At 37.8% G+C, this 19,581-nt stretch overlaps 1 protein-coding gene, 1 long non-coding RNA gene and 1 pseudogene across 2 annotated transcripts in view; 2 read left to right on the top strand and 1 right to left on the bottom strand.

Annotated features, from left to right (window-relative positions):
* The window catches only part of HTR2C (5-hydroxytryptamine receptor 2C), a 329,139-nt gene that overhangs the window by 127,979 nt on the left and 181,579 nt on the right, over positions 1-19,581 (bottom strand). The gene's annotated exons all lie outside the window — the stretch shown is intronic.
* The window catches only part of LOC134736013 (uncharacterized), a 50,619-nt gene that overhangs the window by 28,401 nt on the left and 2,637 nt on the right, over positions 1-19,581 (top strand). The window lies entirely within an intron of this gene.
* Positions 14,468-16,385, top strand: LOC129476343 (heat shock cognate 71 kDa protein-like; annotated as a pseudogene).

Here is a 19,581-nt window from a genome sequence, read left to right as displayed (position 1 = left end):
GGCACAGATAAACAAAAAGTCAGCAAGAACTTCTGCAGACTTAAATGTTCTGTCTGACTGACAGCTTTGAGGAGAGTAGTGGTTCTCCCAGCATGCAGCTGGAGATCTGAGAATGGACAGACTGCCTCCTAAGGTGGGTCCCTTACCCCTGAGCAGCCTAACTGGGAGGCACCCCCCAGTAGGGACAGACTGACACCTCACTCGGCCGGGTACTCCTCTGAGACAAAACTTCCCAAGGAACTATCAGACAGCTGAATTCGCGGTCTCATGAAAATCTGCTGTTCTGCAGCCACCGCTGCTGACACCCAGCCAAACAGAGTCTGGAGTGGACCTCTAGTAAACTCCAACAGACCTGCAGCTGAGGGTCCTGTCTGGTAGAAGGAAAACTAACAAACAGAAAGGACATCCACACCAAAAACCCATCTGTACATCACCATCATCAAAGACCAAAAGTAGATAAAACCACAAAGATGGGGAAAAAACAGAGCAGAAAAACTGGAAACTCTAAAAGGCAGAGCACCTCTCCTCCTCCAAAGGAACGCAGCTCCTCACCAGCAACAGAACAAACCTGGAAAGAGAATGACTTTGACGATTTGAGAGAAGAAGGCTTCAGACGATCAAACTACTCCAAGCTACAGGAGGAAATTCAAAACAATAGCAAAGAAGTTAAAAACTTTGAAAATATTAGACAAATGGATAACTAGAAAAACCAATGAAGAGAAGGGCTTAAAGGAGCTAATGGAACTGAAAGCCAAGTTTCGAGAACTACGCGAGGACTGCAGAATCCTCGGTAGCCGATGCGATCAACTGGAAGAAAGGGTATCAGTGACGGAAGATGAAATGAATGAAATGAAGCAAGAAGGGAAGTTTAGAGAAAAAAGAATAAAAAGAAACGGACAAAGCCTCCAAAAAATATGGGACTATGTGAAAAGACCAAACCTACGTCTGATTGGTGTACCTGAAAATGACGGGGAGAATGGAACCAAGTTGGAAAACACTCTGCAAGATATTATCCAGGAGAACTTCCCCAATCTAGCAAGGCAGGCCAACATTCAGATTCAGGAAATACAGAGAAGGCCACAAAGATACTCCTCGAGAAGAGCAACTCCAAGACACATAATTGTCAGATTCACCAAAGTTGAAATGAAGGAGAAAATGTTAAGGGCAGCCAGAGAGAAAGGTGGGGTTACCCACAAAGGGAAGCCCATCAAACTAACAGCTGATCACTCTGCAGAAACTCTACAGGCCAGAAGAGAGTGGGGGCTGATATTCAACATTCTTAAAGAAAAGAATTTTCAACCCAGAATTTTATATGCAGCCAAACTAAGCTTCATAAGTGAAGGAGAAATAAAATCCTTTACAGACAAGCAAATGCTGAGTGATTTTGTCACCACCAGACCTGCCCTAAAAGAGCTCCTGAAGGAAGCACTAAATGTGGAAAGGAACAACCGGTACCAGCCACTGCAAAGACATGCCAAATTGTAAAGACGATCGAGGCTAGGAAGAAACTGCATCAACTAACGAGCAAAATAACCAACTAACATCATAATGACAGGATCAGATTCACACATAACAATATTAACTTTAAATGTAAATGGGCTAAATGCTCCAATTAAAAGACACAGACTGGCAGACTGGATAAGGAGTCAAGACCCATCAGTGTGCTGTATTCAGGAAACCCATCTCATGTGCAGAGAGACACGTAGACTTAAAATAAAGGGATGGAGGAAGATCTATCAAGCAAATGGAAAACAAAAAAAGGCAGGGGTTGCAATCCTAGTCTCTGATAAGATAGACTTTAAACCAACAAAGATCAAAAGAGACAAAGAAGGCCAATACATAATGGTAAAGGGATCAATTCAACAAGAAGAGCTAACTATCCCAAATATATATGCATCCAACACAGGAGCACCCAGATTCATAAAGCAAGTCCTGAGTGACCTACAAAGGGACTTAAACTCCCACACCATAATAATGGGAGATTTTAACACCCCACTGTCAACGTTAGACAGATCAACGAGACAGAAAATTAACAAGGATATCCAGGAATTGAACTCAGCTCTGCACAAAGTGGACCTAATAGACATCTGCAGAACTCTCCACCCCAAATCAACAGAATAGACATTTTTTTCAGCACCACACCACACCTATTCCAAAATTGACCACATAGTTGGAAGTAAAGCTCTCCTCAGCAAATGTAAAAGAACAGAAATCATAAAAAAACTATCTCTCAGACCACAGTGCAATCAAACTAGAACTCAGGATTAAGAAACTCACTCAAAATCGATCAACTACATGGAAACTGAACAACTTGCTCCTGAATGACTACTGGGTACATAATGAAATGAAGGCAGAAATAAAGATGTTCTTTGAAACCAACGAGAACAAAGACATAACATACCAGAATCTCTGGGACACATTCAAAGCAGTGTGTAGAGGGAAATTTATAGCACTAAATGCCCACAAGAGAAAGCAGGAAAGATTCAAAACTGACACCCTAACATCACAATTAAAAGAACTAGAAAAGCAAGAGCAAACACATTCAAAAGCTAGCAGAAGGCTAGAAATAACTAAAATCAGAGCAGAACTGAAGGAAATAGAGACACAAAAAACCCTTCAAAAATTAATGAATCCAGGAGCTGGTTTTCTGAAAAGATCAACAAAATTGATACACCGCTAGCAAGACTAATAAAGAAGAAAAGAGAGAAGAATCAAATAGATGCAATAAAAAATGAAAAAGGGGATACCACCACCGATCCCACAGAAATACAATCTACCATCAGAGAATACTACAAACACCTCTATGCAAATAAACCAGAAAATCTAGAAGAAATGGATAAATTCCTCGACAAATACACCCTCCCAAGACTAAACCAGGAAGAAGTTGAATCTCTGAATAGACCAATAACAGGTTCTGAAATTGTGGCAATAATCAATAGCTTACCAACCAAAAAGAGTCCAGGACCTGATGGATTCACAGCCAAATTCTACCAGAGATACAAGGAGGAACTGGTAGCATTCCTTCTGAAACTATTCCAATGGATAGAAAAAGAGGGAATCCTCCCTAATACATTTTATGAGGCCAGCATCATCCTGATACCAAAGCCTGGCAGAGACATAACCAAAAACGAGAATTTCAGACCAATATCCTTGATGAACATTGATGCAAAAATCCTCAATAAAATACTGGCAAACCAAATCCAGCAGCACATCAAAAAGCTTATACACCATGATCAAGTGGGCCTCATCCCTGGGATGCAAGGCTGGTTCAACATACACAAATCAGTAAATGTAATCCAGCATATAAATAGAACCAAAGACAAAAACCACATAATTATCTCAATAGATGCAGAAAAGGCCTTTGACAAAATTCAACAACCCTTCATGATAAAAACTCTCAATAAATTAGATATTGACGGGACATATCTAGAAATAATAAGAGCTATCTATGACAAACCCACAGCCAATATCATACTGAATTGGCAAAAACGGGAAGCATTCCCTTTGAATACCGGCACAAGACAGGGATGCCCTCTCTCACCACTCTTATTCAACATAGTGCTGGAAGTTCTGGCCAGGGCAATCAGGCAGGAGAAGGAAATAAAGGGTATTCAATTAGGAAAAGAGGAAGTCAAATTGTCCCTGTTTGCAGATGACATGATTGTATATCTAGAAAGCCCCATCATCTCAGCCCAAAATCTCCTTAAGCTGATTAGCAACTTCAGCAAAGTCTCAGGATACAAAATCAGTGTACAAAAATCAGAAGCATTCTTTTTTTTTTTTTTTTTTTTTTTTTTTGAGATGGAGTCTCGCTCTGTCGCCCAGGCTGGAGTGCAGTGGCTCAATCTCGGCTCACTGCAAGCTCTGCCTCCCGGGTTCACGCCATTCTCCTGCCTCAGCCTCTCCGACTAGCTGGGACTACAGGCGCCCGCCACCACGCCCGGCTAATTTTTTTTTTGTATTTTTAGTAGAGATGGGGTTTCACCGTGGTCTCGATCTCCTGACCTCGTGATCCGCCCGCCTCGGCTCCCAAAGTGCTGGGATTACAAGCGTGAGCCACTGCGCCCGGCCAGAAGCATTCTTGTACACCAATCACAGACAAACAGAGAGCCAAATCATGAGTGAACTCCCATTCACAATTGCTTCAAAGAGAATAAAATACCTAGGAATCCAACTTACAAGGGATGTGAAGGACCTCTTCAAGGAGAACTACAAACCACTGCTCAATGAAATAAAAGAGGATACAAACAAATGGAAGAACATTCCATGCTCATGTGTTGGAAGAATCAATATCGTGAAAATGGCCATACTGCCCAAGGTAATTTATAGATTCAATGCCATCCCCATCAAGCTACCAATGACTTTCTTCACAGAATTGGAAAAAACTACTTTAAAGTTCATATGGAACCAAAAAAGAGCCCGCATCGCCAAGTCAATCCTAAGCCAAAAGAACAAAGCTGGAGGCATCACGCTACCTGACTTCAAACTATACTACAAGGCTACAGTAACCAAAACAGCATGGTACTGGTACCACAACAGAGACATAGATCAATGGAACAGAACAGAGCCCTCAGAAATAATGCTGCATATCTACAACTATCTGATCTTTGACAAACCTGACAAAAAGAAGCAATGGGGAAAGGATTCCCTATTTAATAAATGGTGCTGGGAAAACTGGCTAGCCATATGTAGAAAGCTGAAACTGGATCCCTTCCTTACACCTTATACAAAAATTAATTCAAGATGGATTAAAGACTTACATGTTAGACCTAAAACCATGAAAACCCTAGAAGAAAGCCTAGGCAATACCATTCAGGACATAGGCGTTGGCAAGGACTTCACGTCTAAAACAACAAAAGCAATGGTAACAAAAGCCAAAATTGACAAATGGGATCTAATTAAACTAAGGAGCTTCTGCACAGCAAAAGAAACTACCATCAGAGTGAACAGGCAACCTACAAAATGGGAGAAAATTTTTGCCACCTACTCATCTGACAAAGGGCTAATATCCGGAATCTACAATGAACACAAGCAAATTTACAAGAAAAAAACAAACAACCCCATCAAAAAGTGGGCGAAGGAAATGAACAGACACTTCTCAAAAGAAGACATTTATGCAGCCAAAAAACACATGAAAAAATGCTCATCATCACTGGCCATCAGAGAAATGCAAATCAAAACCACAATGAGATACCATCTCACACCAGTTGGAATGGCCATCATTAAAAAGTCAGGAAACAACAGGTGCTGGAGAGGATGTGGAGAAATAGGAACACGTTTACACTGTTGGTGCGACTGTAAACTAGTTCAACCATTGTGGAAGTCAGTGTGGCGATTCCTCAGGGATCTAGAACTAGAAATACCATTTGACCCAGCCATCCCATTACTGGGTATATACCCAAAGGACTATAAATCATGCTGCTATAAAGACACATGCACACGTATGTTTATTGCGGCACTATTCACAATAGCAAAGAGTTGGAACCAACCCAAATGTCCAACAACAATAGACTGGATTAAGAAAATGTGGCACATATACACCATGGAATAGTATGCAGCCATAAAAAAATGAGTTCATGTCCTTTGTAGGGACATGGATGAAAGTGGAAACCATCATTCTCAGTAAACTATCACAAGGACAAAAAACCAAACACCGCATGTTCTCACTCATAGGTGGGAATTGAACAATGAGAGCTCATGGACACAGGAAGGGGAACATGACACTCCGGGGACTGTTGTGGGGTTGGGGGAGGGAGGAGGGACAGCATTAGGAGATATACCTAATGCTAAATGACGAGTTAATGGGTGCAGCAAACCAACATGGCACATGGACACATATGTAACAAACCTGCACATTGTGCACACGTACCCTAAAACCTAAAGTATAATAAAATAAAAATAAAAATAAAAAAAGAAAGATTAAATAACTTGCTCATGTTTGTGCAGTTAATAAGTGGAAGAGAGCCTGTGTTCATCCTGCCTCAGGTATTTTAGAGTTGGCATTAGCAGGAGAATCACCTTAGGCCAGGAGTTCGATGCTGCTGTGAGCTATGATTGAGCCACTGCATGCTAGCCCGGGCAATAGAGTGAGACCCTGTCTCTCAAATAAAACAAAACAAAAGAAAAAACAAAACTCAAAGTCTCCATATCAACCTATGAAAATACAAATGCAAAAGTGGGTAACCAAAGAAGTCTATTAAATATGTACCTACTTAATCGATTAACTCCTTATAGGAAGTAGCACTGGGCAGCAAAGCATCACCATGCTTTTTAAATAAGAACTAATTCAATATTTTATTTTTAATTAGCAGTCCCTTTCAATTAGGTGACATATTTATATTACTCATTTCAGAATAATTATTATATTTACGGAACAAATAATATATTCCTGCAAAAACACCTTCCCTTCATTAACATTCTCTAGCTCATCTCCACTTTGCTTCCAGAATTGTCTTTGTAATCCTAAATAAAATATTTTCTTATGTTAAAAAAAAAAAAAATTAGTCGTGTGCAGTGGCAGGCGCCTGTAGTCCCAGCTACTCGGGAGGCTGAGGTAGGAGAATGGCATGAACCCGGGAGGTGGAGCTTGCAGTGAGCCGAGATTGCACCTCTGCACTCCAGCCTGGGCAACAGAGCGAGACTCCGTCTCAAAAAAAAAAAAAAGAAGAGGGCAACTTAAGTAAGCAGGAGATGTACAAGAAGAAGGCCTTGTGAAGACGGAGGCAGAGATTGAAGTAATGCATCTGCAAGTCAAGGACCGTCAAGGATTGCCGGCGACTACCACAAGCTAGGATGATTTTTCCTTTAGACACTCCAGAAAGAACCAACCTAGATTTTGGACTTTTGGCCTCCAGACTGTGAGAGAATACATTTCTGTTGTTTTAAGCCACGAAGTGTGTGGTAATTTCCTTGGATGGACCTCACAGGCTACAACTGCCAGTATTGTCAAGTTATATTTTTCTAGATATTTGTACATGTTTCTAACTTTTCAATTTGGGGCATAAAATTATTTATAATATCCTTTTGTTATATCAATTTATGTAGCATTTTCAGTGATATCCTTTTGTTTCAATTCCTGATATTCACTGTTTGTGCCTTCTCTTTCTTTTTTTTCTCTCTCTATTAATCACTCTAGTCAGTGGTTTGTCTTTTTTTTTTTTTTTTTTCAGAGAACCAATGCTTGGTTTGATTTGATACAATTTTGTTTTTATTTAATTAGTTTCTGCTCATGTGTTTATCATTGTCTCCATTCTATTTTCCTTAGGTTTAATTTAGTCTGCAATTCCTAATTTTCGAGGGTATGCTTTGCTCATTCATTTTCAGCCTTATTCTTGATAATGTATGCATTTAAGCCTGATAATTTTGTTTTAAATACTGCTTTAGATTCATCTGGCAAGTTTTGATATCTAGTATTTTGTTATAGTTCAGTTTTTTTAATTTTTCTAATCTTCAATATGATTTTTGATTCATGGATTATTTCAAAATGTTTAGTAATTTCCAAATACTTGCTAATTTTCTAGCTGTCATTTTATACATGATTTTTAGCTTATATGTTTATGGTCAGAGAACAGTGTTTGTATGAATTAAATTTCATTAACTTTATTGAAACTTTCTCAATGGCCTAGTAAATAGTCAACTTTTGTCAATGTTCCCTGTGTGCATGAAAATAATTTGTATTCTACATTTGGGCGCAGAATATTACATAGTCATTTCACTTTTGTCAGTCATGTTTTTCAAATATTTTATAAACTTAGATTTTTTTCCAGCTTGTTCTATCAATTAGCGAAAGTATCTATTTGTTTTCATATTCCTGTCAGTTTTTACTTTATATATTTGGTAACCATGCTATTGGATAAATACACGTTTCAAATTGCTGTATCTTCCTGGTGAATAGAACTTTGTATAACTATGAAGTTAACAGCTATGTCTCCAGTAATGTTCTTTTACTCTCTCAGCTATTTTATCTATTTCAGTAGCTATAACATCTTTCCTTCAGTTACTAATTATATGGTGTATTTTGCTGTCTTTTTAATGTCAAAATTTCTGTATCCTATGCTTTAAATGTATTTATAATAGATGGTGTAGATTTAGATTTCATTTTTGTCTTATTTCATTTTGTCTTGTTATTATGTTTATTTTATTTTGTTATTTTAACCCAGTCTGAAAATTTTTTCCTGAAATTTTAGACCATTTACATTTAATGTAAATACAGATATCATTGGGTTTATAGCTACTCTTTTATTTAATGCAGTCTACTTATTCTGCTAATTTTTTGTTTCCTTTCCTTTCTTGCCCTTTTTATATTAATCATTTTTTAATATCTCAGTTTTTCTGTCTGCCTCTCTTACAAAGTTGTACACATTTTTCCTTTTCTTTTACTGGTTATTTTATAAATTAAATTAATGTGTGTGTGTGTTTCATAAAGTCTGAAGTTAATAAGTATCTTTCCTCTTGGACAATACAATGAATTTAGAACATTTAAATTCAACTTTGAATTATGTTATTCTTGCCTTGTATTTTATCTTCTTAAAAAATGTACTCACTTAAGACACTATTGAGACATCTTTTTTAGACAGGGTCTCACTCTGTCACCCAGGCTGGAGTGCGTTGGTGCAATTACAGCTCACTACAGCCTTGTTATTGTAGGCTCAAGCAATCCTCCCACATCAGCTTCCCAAGCAGTTGGGACCACAGATGTGCATCACCAAGCCCAGCTAATCTTTTAATTTTTTTGTGGAGACAGGGTCTTCCTATGTTGCCCAGGCTGGTCTCAAACTCTTGGGCTAAGGCATTCCTCCCACCTTGGCCTCCCAAAGTGTTGGGATTTCAGACATGAGCCACCATGCCCTCCCAAAATATTATTAATTTTCTTTTATAAGTCAATATTTCATTAGAATTATTCACACATTCATCATTTACTTGGCTCTTCATTCTTTTTTGCTCCTCAGACCTTCTATCTAGAATCATGTTCCTTTTTACTGAAATACTCCCTTTTCAAATTCCTAAAACAGGAGTTACTGGTTAGAAAGTTCCTCCATTTTCATCTGTATTTATTTTACACCCATGCTTGTATGATAACTTTACTGAATACAGAATTTTAACTTGGCGGTTATTTTCATATAACATATTGAATATATTATTTTGGCTTTGATTTTTTTTTTTTTTTTGGAGAAGTCAGCTATTAGTTTAATAGTTCCCTTTGAGTAATATGCATTTTTCTCAGACTGCTTTTGTGATTTAATTTTGTCTTTGGTTATCTGCAGTTCCACTGTGACATATCTAGGTGTAGATTTATTTTTATCTGTTTTGCTTGGGTAATCATTGGTCTTCTTAAGTCTTTGATGTCTTTGATTATCTCCAGAAAATTCTAACTATATTGTTTCCAAATACTGTCTCTAACCCAATCTCTTTCTCTGTTCCTATTCAATCCCAATTAGACATTTGGTTACTTCTCACTGTATGTTACTTTTTTTTTTTTTTAGACAGGGTTGACTGGGATGTGGTGGCTGACGCTTGTAATCTCAGCGCTTTCAGAGGCTGAGGTGGGAGGATCACTTGAGCTCAGGAGTTTAAGACCAGCCTGGGCAACATAGCAAGATATTGTCTCTACAAAAAATTTAAAAATTAACTGGGTGTGATGGTGTACACTCATAGTCCCAGCTACTCAGGAGGCTGGGGCAGAAGGATTACTTGAGCTGAGGACATCAAGGCTGCAGTGGGCTGTGATCACGCCACTGCACTCCAAAGTGGGTGGAAGAGTGAGATTTTGTCTCGGAAAAAAAAAAAGAGAGACAGAGAGAGAGATGGGGTCTTGCTCTGTCATCCAGGCTAGAGTGTAGCAATGCAATCAGAGCTCACTGTAACCTTGAACTCCTGGGCTGAAGGGCTCCTTCCACCTCACCAGGCTAATTTTTTTTATTTTTTCATTTTTTTTGTAGAGTCAGGGTCTTGTTATGTTACCCGGGCTGGTCACAAAATCGTAGCCTCAAGTGATCCTCCCACCTCAGCCTTCCAACGTGCTGAGAATACAAGCATGAGCCACTGAACCCAGCCTATGTTACATATTTCTTAACCTCTCTTATGTTTTCAACATCTCCTTCTCTTTTGCATTTTTGACACTTTCTTCTGATAATTTTCTGTTTACGAATTCTCTCTTCAGCTTTGCCTAAACTGCTCTTAATTTACTCTTACTTTTGTTGGTGGTGGTGGTTCTGTTTTTAATTTTTAGAAGATCCACTTTGTTCTTTTTCAGATAATCCAGGCCATTTTTATAGATGTTGTTCCCTGTAGAAATTTTTCATCTTATAGTTTTTTTCTTTATTGATAGTAATAATGTCTGATGATACAATGTCTTAAGTTTTTCAGGCATATTTATTATATTTGTTGTTTTTCTGCCTCTTACCAGTGGTACCTTGAACTTGTGTGTGCCTAATTGTTGCTGTTTCACAAGGAGCTACTTATTCTCTTTGGAAAATTATTTTTAGAATGGGGTGGCTTTTCAGAGAATATTTGCATTTGCTTCTTTCAGACCTTTAGGGGCATACATTCCAAATTATTATCAACAAAATTTATAGCTTGAACTTTCTGGACAACCCAGTTGATGTGAATCTGGATGACAAATCACTGTGAGTTCTGGCTTGTGGTTTAAAATAATCAGGGACAGGTTTACTCCTCCCCTCAATTCTAAGGCATCTTTTCTTGCAGACCTTAAGGGTGAGGTTGTGGTTCATGTTTACCTCTGTTTTATCCTTATACTTATGGTATAGTTCTTTAGGGTGTCAGCTTAAAGGAGGATAACCTTCTATTTGAATCCTTGTCTGCATACTTAAAAATTCCCTTGTTTAGCAAATTTCCACAAGACAATAGCTGCTCAGTCTTGAGCTGCCCATATCTGGGTTCCATCCTTCATATAGATTTTACTCTCTAATTCCTTACTTTCGTGTCAGCACTTTGATACTTTCATACATGCATACATACATATGTGTGTGAGTGTATATACATACACACAGTTGTTTCCCGGTATTCATGAGGGATTGGTTCCAGGACACCCTCAGATACCAAAATCTGCAAATGCTTTAGTCCCTTACATAAAATAATATTTGCATACAACCAATGCACATCCTCTTGTATACTTTAAATCATCTCTAGATTACTTAGAATACCTAATACAATGTAAATCTTATGTGAATACTTGTTATACTGTATTGTTTTTATTTGTATTATTTTTTATCATTGTTTGGTTACTTTTGTTGTTTTTAAAATATTTTTGATCTGTGGTTGGTTGAATTTCCAGATGCAAAAGGCTGACAGTATATACACACATATACACATATGCACACACACACATACATATACATCCAATATACTTGTTTGATAGTTACCTCCAAAAACCTAGTCTATCATCTTACATAGAGCAGAATTCATTCATAAACTTACAAAGTATCTTCTTGTACCCAATGTCTCCAATCCTCCTACAAATGAGTTGACATGCAACAAAAGATAACAAGAAGCTGAGCCGAAGAGATGTTGTAATCCAAGTATAGGCTTGTTATTTGAGATAGCTGCTAGTACCTGACTATGAAAATATCCCTGTGGCCTTCCAGAGTACTGGCAATGTGAGTCTGAATGTGCTGAAGACCCTAATGTCCATGTGAAAGACTTACCCTGATTAACTGGAAGGATTTTTACTTAGAATAAAAAGCTGCATTAGAGATGCAGCTTTTGCCATTAAAAGTAATTGCAAAAACCGCAATGACTTTTGCACCAACCTATATGCAAAACATCCGTACTGTTAACAGGTACACTCTGAAAGACACAAGAGAAAACATATTCTGTGGTTCTAATAGTTGTAGGTAAGGGGGAAAGAAGGCTCCTTTTAGTACCTGTTCTGCCACATACTATCTGTAACTTCGAAATTTAGTTTTCCCGTCTAAAATTTGAGAAAATTGCCTATTTTATTCACTTTACAAGGTTGTTCAGAAATATATTCAAAAGATATTATGAATATGTCAAATATTTAAGATATCAGCTACAGCCTCCCCCCAAGATGACATACTTCTAACTGCCTGCGCTTCCACTGTCCTGATATCTACTGTACTGAGCTAAATTCAGGTCTAGACAATTAAAGAAAATTAAAAAATGATGCCGCACCAAGTGGCAATTTGATGTTTTGCCAAATATCTTCTAAAATGGAATCCTGGGGAGGCTGGTCATTCTATAATTAAGAACATAAGATTTATATACGGAACTTTTAGTTCTGTTTAATCACTTGGCCCTATATATATTTATTCTCCATTTCTTTTGTTTATGAAGAGTTCAAAAAGATAGTAAAGAGAATTAAAATGGGAACTGGACTACTAGCCAGGAACTTAACGTTTTCTATTGCTGACTTGGAATAGCAAATTTTCCTGGCCCAGTAGCACAGCCCTCCATCTGTGTCCTGAAGGTCAGACATTATCTCTTACAGATGAGGCTTTATCTAGATAGCTCTGCTTCTATAATATAATGGCAGACGTAAACTTTTTTTTTACATGAAAAATGGGAAATGAATTGTGTATGATCATTTCTGCCTTCACTAAGACATATATGTAGCATACAAAAACACTAATCCAATACTGTACTATGGTCTGGAAGGCACTTCCATTTCTAAGCTGACTTATGTGATATTGCAGTTATTGCCTGTTTTTTTTTTTTTTTAAAAACGCTGATTTTCTCCTTTTTTTCCTCATTGCTTTTCTCATCCTACTATATTACCACTCAACTAGGACAGATTCTCAGAAGTTTCTACCATGTGAACTTAAATATAATTTGCCTGATCACTTCTAAAATAATGTTCTAATAAAATCAATTCCTAAGAATAATTTTGTTAATAATTAAAATATCACATGTACTAAGATCCAGATACTTTATGAGCTTAACCTCTAACCCTCAATATCAAGCTATTTCCCTGCTAATGTGGGTGAGAAAATGTTTATTTAAGAGGTAATTTAAAAGGGTGAGATTGTAGGGATTTAAACCTATGTTCATGTGATACCAAAACTCAAGTTCTACTTCACTACAACACCTCGGAAAATACCACTGAGTTGGTATTTTATGTTTATTGACAGATGAACTGACGTGGCACTTCCAATACATTCTACTTTCATTATTAAAAAATATCTTCAGAAAAAGAAAGATACTAACTCGTACAATGACAGCACTACCGAATTTTCTGCCAAACATTTTCTGTTATGTAAATATAGGCATTATGCATTTCTACAGGAATTCATTCTGTCTCTTAAGGAATGTAACAAAACCACTATTTGCCTCAGGATTATCGTTGGAACCGAACATTTCAGCTTTCCATTAGCTACCATTAGTCAGAGTCACTGAATTTGGACAGTACTAATTTAAAAACCTCTCCACCCTGTAATCTCAGCACTTTGGGAGGCCGAGGCGGGCGGATCACCTGAGGTCAGGAGTTTGACACCACCCTGGCCAACATGGGGAAACCTTGTCTCTACTAAAAATACAACAATTAGCCGGGCATGGTGGTACGCGCCTGTAATCCCAGCTACTCGGGAGGCTGCGGCAGGGGAATCGTTTGAACCTAGGAGGTGGACGTTGCAGTGAGCCAAGATTGTGCCACTGCACTCCAGCCTGGGTGACAGAGCAAAACTCTGTCTCAATAAATGAATAAATAAATACCAATAGAAAACTCTCCACAAGTTATTCAAAGCTGATGTTGAAAATTGGATATTTTATCTCGTCACACCAAGTTAGAAAATTCTATACTATATAACCCTTTTAAATTATTTAAATATATTTCTAAAAATGAAGCATTTTCTTGGAGGCTAAGGCCCTGGTACACATCTCTGTATTCCATAATGCCAAGTGCAATGCTTAACACAGAATGGGCATTCAATAATATTTGGTGGCCTGAAATGTTGACACATTATCCCAGAAAGTGCCTTCAAAGGTCATTTTCCTCTTAGACCTTATGAACTGTTCAGAGTAAAGCATGTCTTAGAACATAAGTATAAAACTAACTGGACTAGAAGTAGATGAAATATAAATGCAGAAAAGGGCAATCAGAAAAATCTTCAGAAAAAGTATCGAAATAGATCAACTTTTTAGTACCTAATCACAATACTTCTTAATTGTCATTACTAAGTACTACAGGGAGCCCTTGTAAGGGCATTAGTACATTTATTGGTCATTTTATTCATTGTCATTTTACTTACGCTTTGGTGCTATGTTTTAATTCAGCAGATGATAGTTGAGGTAATATATTTGTCAGCATATCAGTGAGTTTTTAATCATAATGTTTTTGATACCATTTTTTTGTTCCATAGTATTTGCTATGAAATTTTAAACTACATCTATTTTCCCTTTCAAGAAGTAAATATAGCTCATTGACTGTGCCTGCAGTTCTGGAGGTTTCTGTGTCTTTCTTTGTAGTCAGAGCCGGCCCTACACGCCAGCAACCATGTCGAAGGGACCTGCAGTTATATTGATCTTGACACCGCATACTCTTGTGTGGGTGTTTTCCAGCATGGAAAAGTAGAGATAATTGCCAATGATCAGAGAAATTGAACCACTCCAAGCTACGTCACCTTTATGAACACTAAATGATTGATCGGTGATGCCGCAAAGAATCAAGCTGCAACGAACCCCACCAACACGGTTTTTGATGCCAAACATCTGACTGGATGCAGATTTGATGATGCTGTTGTCTAGTCTGATATGAAGCATTGGCCCTTCATGATGGTGAATGATGCTGACAGGCCCAAGGTCCAAGTAGAATACAAGGGAGAGACCAAAAGCTTCTATCCAGAGAAGGTGTCCTCTATGGTGCTGACAAAGTTGAAGGAAATTGCAGAAGCCTACCTTGGGAAGACTGTTACCAATGCTGTGGTCACAGTGCCAGCTTACTTTAATGGCTCTCAGCATCAGGCTACCAAAGATGCTGGAACTATTGCTGGTCTCAATGTACTTAGAATTATCGATGAGCCAAGTGCTGCTGATATTGCTTACAGCTTAGACAAAAAGGTTGGAGCTGAAAGAAATGTGTTTATCTTTGACCTGAGAGGTGGCACTTTTGATGTGTCAATCCTCATTATTGAGGATGGAATCTTTGAGGTCAAATCTGGAGACACCCACTTGGGTGGGGAAGACTTTGACAACCGAATTGTCAGCCATTTTATTGCTGAATTCAAGCACAACTATAAGAAAGACATCAGTGAGAAGAAGAGAGCTGTAAGACGCCTCCATACTGCTTGTGAACACACTAAACCTACTCTCTCTTCCAGGACCCAGGCCAGTATTGAGATCGATTCTCTCTAAGAATGAATTGACTTCTGTACATCCACTGCCTGTGCCCGATTTGAAGAACCGAATGCTGACCTGTTCCATGGCACCCTTGGCCCTGTAGAAAAAGCCATTCGAGACGCCAAACTAGACAAGTCACAGATTCATGATATTGTCTTTATTGGTGGTTATACTCATATCCCCAAGATTCAGAAGCTTCTCCAAGACGTCTTCAATAGAAAAGAACTGAATAAGAGCATCAACCTTGATGAAGCTGTTGCTTATGGTGCAGCTGTCCAGGCAGCCATCCTATCTGGAGACAAATCTGAAAATGTTCAAGATTTGCTGCTCTTGGATGTCAATCCTCTTTCCTTTGGTATTGAAACTGCTGGTGGAGTCAGGACTGTCCTCCTGTCCTCATCAAGCGTAGTACTACCATTCCTACCAAGCAGACAGAGATCTTCTGACGGCCTATCTATTCTGACAACCAGCCTGGTGTGCTGATTCAGGTTTATGAAGGTGACTATGCTATGACCAAGGATGATAACCTGCTTGACAAGTTTGAACTCACAGGCATACCTTCTGCACCCCATGATGTTCCTCAGATTGAAGTCACTTTTGACATTGATGCTAATGGCATCCTCAATGACTCTGCTCTGGACAAGAGTGTAGGAAAAGAGAACACGATTACTACCACTAATGACAAGCGCCATTTGAGCAAGGAAGACATTGAACGTATGGTCCAGTAAGCTGAGAAGTATAAAGCTGAAGATAAGAGGCAGAGGGACAAAGTGTCATTCAAGAATTCACTTGAGTCCTATGCATTCCACATGAAAGCAACTGTCAAAGATGAGAAGCTTCAAGGTAAGATTAATGATAAGGACAAACAGAAGATTCTGGACAAGTGTAATGAAGTTATCAACTGGCTGGATAAGAATCAGGCTGCCAAGAAGGAGGAATTTGAACATCAGCAGAAAGAGCTGGAGAAAGTCTGCAATCCCATCATTAGCAAGCAGTACCAGAGTGCAGGAGGCATGCCTCCTCTGGTGGTGCTTCCTCAAGGCCCATCATTGAAGAGGTTGATTAAGCCAACATAAATATAGATGTAGCATCGTTCCACACATTTAAAACATTGAAGGACCTAAATTTGTAGCAAATTCTGTGGCAGTTTTTAAAAGTTCAGCTGCTGCAGTAAGTTACTGGGAATTCTTGATACTTGAATATGCAACATGTGCACAGGGGAGGGAAATAACATTGCACTTTATAAGCACCGTATTCTAAGTGAAAAATGCAATGTCTTAAATAAAACTATTTAAAATTGGCACAAAAATATATAGTTTAACACTGTGTTAAGAATGTATCTCTAAAAGTTACAGAGATATAAGCACTTGCATTTTTTATAAATTATTCGTAGCAAAATGCAATCCTGAAGGTGTAACTACAATAAAATTGGGTTTCTCTATTTCCCTTCAAAGTTGGGTTGGCGTTGTGACTATATATAAGTATGAAAACGATCATCTATGTGGTAATTGGGGAGCTGGGCAAATATCCCATTTACTTTATTATAGTAATTTAAATTGTACCATTGTGAGCCCTATTCTTACCAATTGACTAGGGAGACATGCACCTCCTCTGAACTTCTTAACCACCTATTATTTATTCGATGCATTCCATCATTAGCACATAACGTCATGTTGTTCATTATTTTTTATATAAATTTCTGCCTCCCACCAACATACACAAACACACATATGCATACACATAATTATATTATAAACTCCCTCATAAGCAGGGATAAGGACTAATGTATTATGACGTCTCACTGTGTTTTGTTCAGTGCTGACAAAGAGCAGATACTCAATAAGTGTCTTTATATTGATTGTGGTTTGACCCACGGGTTATAATAGTTTAACAATGATTTTTGTTTTCTTTGATCATTGTTAGAACATCTCTACCCTAGTGGCTTCTGGGTTCATAATAACTGCTTAAAGTGTTAAAGATGATGGAGTTTGGACACAGGGTGGGATGGGATGAGAAGCCTCTGTGTAAAATAAAGGTTTTAATTTCATTTAGATATCTGTTTCAGAAGGGGTTTAGAAACCAAAGCTAAGTGCACGAAGTGAAAGGCATTTTGGAAATTACACGGTTTATTTAATCAGTTTCTAAAGGAACTTGTTTAACTCTAGTTCCTGAATAGATTCTGTGGTTGCAGTTGTTTTATTTGCTGACTATAATATGTAATACAAAAAATATGCAATTGTAATTTTTGGAATAAATGCATCATATTGTTCAGCATAAGTGATCTCCAAAATATCTGCTCAGTATCCCAAAGTGCACTGACAAACCTAACTGTTATTCTTGATAAAAGGTATGATTCCATGGTATCTGAAAAATTGTCTGTTTTTAGATTATTTAAGGGTCTGTATTCTAATTTAACCAAGATTACTTTAAAATTTAACTTTTGGAAAACTGACACATAAAATGTATTTGGCTATTCCCAATCACAATACGTTATTTTGCTTTAACTCCCACAGAGTTATTTTTTCATATAGTTTCACTTATGAAACTGGCTTTTGCTACAAAAATGAAGTATACCTTGTTGCAGTAATATTGCTTTATTTTGAGATTTGAGTGGGAAGAAAGGGTAATATTTCTATCTTACTAATATTGTGTTTACCAGTTTTTAATTCTGATTTAAGATTCTTTCCATAAAACAAGTTATAATGGGAAAGGGGGAAAGAAGCTCTTGTGTACCTGATTTTCAGGGTGAGGAAAGCAAAAATGTTAAGCTCAGTTACTGAAAACAGTTTTTACTTATTGCATATACCTGCTTAAGAAAGGCCTTAGAATAATCATACTTTGGAGACAAAATCAAGTTTAGAGACATCTAACCTAGTCCTCTCATTTCACAAATCAAAGGAGGCTCAAAGAAGCCGCGTGGCTGAACCTAGATCACACAGTTACTGGAAAAGCTGGAAATTGAAGCTAGGCCTTCAGTACTCTACCATCCCTTAGTTTTAACCAACTGAAGGAAAAGGTAAAAATGCAGAATGGTGAAATAGTTCAGAAGAAAGAGTAATCCGCCAAGAGTCTGGCACCCCAACGTAAATCCAAGTTACATTATTGATGATTTACTTAATAATTTTATATCCCTAGCAACTCTCCTCATTAACCTTGTCCCTTTCTAAATTTATTCTTTTCCCAGTTTCAGCTTTTGCTTCATCTCTTGGGCCCTAGGCTAACCTGGAATTACTAGCCTTTGTTAGACAAGACATGAGTAGGGCTGTTTCTTAAGCCAGAAACTATAGTGATTTCCCTTGATCCCGTAAACATGTACAAGTCTCCCCAACAATTAAAGTACTTCTTCGACTTTTTGTCTCCCTCTGAAAAATGTTTCCTCTACTAAAGGTCAGAATCAAGGCCCCCCCACCACGCCCCGCCCCGCCACCACACATACACAAAAATCTAGTTTCATAAAAAACAAATGCAAAATGTGAACCTTGTTTGAAACCTAATTTAAATAAAGCAACTCATTTATATCCTAATTTGAGTCATTTATTAAAAGTGAATACAGATTAGGTAGTAGATGATATGAAGTAATCATTTTAATTTTATGCAGTAAAATCATTTTATGCTGTTATGTTTAAAACGTCATTATAATTCAAGGTGTATAAAGAAGTACTTACGAAAACAGAACTGCCGGAATGGCAACCTTGGTGAATTCTTTCTCTCATAAAAGCTATAAAAATACTTGTAAAACTACAAAAATCAACTGTTTTAGAATCCTGGAAATTAACCAAAGGTATAGATTTGGCTTAAAAGATATTCATTTAAAAACAGTCTACTGAACCTCAGTTAGAACAGTGGGATCTATGTTGTTTTCACTTGGGGCTACTTTCATTCCCCTCTCACCACAGTAACAGAGCACAGTAACCAGCCAGTTGAGTGGGAACTGATCTGTTTTGGAGGTTCATGTAAAACCCCATCCTTAGAACACTTTCAATATTTCTACAATATTTACAATAATTCCTTGAAACACATTACTCCCAGGTAATTGGGCTATTTGTCTTGACTCTGAGTTCAGTTCTTCAGAAAAAGCCTTATCTCCAGAGTTTTGAAAACAGTAACATGAGCTGGATTTAATAACATCGCAGTTGCCTAAGCCTGTGAACTCAGTTGTAACAAACAAGATGCTGGCTAAAAATGTAAAAGGAATACATCGGTAATGGCAAAAGGACCAACATAAGGGATTCTAAAATGCTCCAACATATTTCAGGAGATCTAAAATGCTGC

This window comes from Symphalangus syndactylus, chromosome X (genome assembly GCF_028878055.3).
Source record: "Symphalangus syndactylus isolate Jambi chromosome X, NHGRI_mSymSyn1-v2.1_pri, whole genome shotgun sequence".
In the NCBI taxonomy this organism is placed as follows: domain Eukaryota; kingdom Metazoa; phylum Chordata; class Mammalia; order Primates; family Hylobatidae; genus Symphalangus; species Symphalangus syndactylus.
This window is presented reverse-complemented; position numbering and strand designations above follow the sequence as displayed.